We start from the raw sequence: 1,072 nt of genomic DNA on the forward strand, positions 1-1,072 counted from the left end.
CTTTTTGTTCTGCATGTGTGTCCAAAATCAGAAAACTAAACCTAGTGCCATGCAGTTGATTTCAAACCATACTAACCCTTTATAGGACAGAGTAGAACCGCTCCTTAGGGGGTCCAAGGCTGTAAATATTTACAGGAGCAAACAGTCTCATCTTTTTCCCATGAATGGACTTGTTGGTTGTCCTTGCCATTCACAGCCCAGTGCTTATTCCACAGTGCCACCAGGGCTCTTTCTGCATGTGTGTAGAGGGGGAGAAAAAGGTTCCTCATGGAAGGTGAGTGGTGGAGTTGGTGGGGGGACTCCATACTACTTCCAGCCCAATCAAAATGAGCCAATGATTCACCTGGATGGTTGCATGCAGAACAAATTAAACCCATCCCACCATGGCAGAGCAGTTCAGCCAGTTTCATGCTGAATGGGTGCCTGCATCCTATGTTTAATAATCCTCATTGTGCCTGACATTTCCCAGATATCTTCTTAACCGAAGTTTCCTAACTGATCAGCAAGTCCTGTGAGTTGGGTTTGTTTGCCTAGGTGGTTTTGTCTCTCTCTCTCTTTTTCCTAATGAGCAATTTTCTAGGGAAAGCAAAGTAGAGACCCAGCATGAGGTAAATGCACACATTAATGAGAAGATGTCAGAATAAACAGAATCTGCAGCATCCCTGGAGCAACTTGTAACTGTTAGAGAACTTGTATGGATATGCTAGATGGCAAAGGGAATCTCAGAGAGAAGGCATAGGACAGTTTTGCAGATGTGATTAAGAAGCCCCTGTTTCTTCTCTGCCAGCCCTGTCTCATCATGAGGGCACCCAGCCTGGAAGCAAAATGATGATTGTGGAGTAAAGTGAAAAATCGGTGTTGCATGGTATTGATAGATGTAGTAATAATTAGTTCTATATTTTTGAGTACCTATCGTGAGCCAATGTTCACTAAGGGCACTGGCAAAGAACAAGGCTCTGGCAATAAATGGAATACAAATTGAAATCTTTCAACAAACTGATGCAGCATTGGAGGCACTCAGTCATCTATGCCAAGAAATTGGAAAGATAGCTACCTGGACAACTGATTGAAA

Source organism: Chrysochloris asiatica, unplaced genomic scaffold, assembly GCF_000296735.1.
Source record: "Chrysochloris asiatica unplaced genomic scaffold, ChrAsi1.0 scaffold00142, whole genome shotgun sequence".
Taxonomy (NCBI): domain Eukaryota; kingdom Metazoa; phylum Chordata; class Mammalia; order Afrosoricida; family Chrysochloridae; genus Chrysochloris; species Chrysochloris asiatica.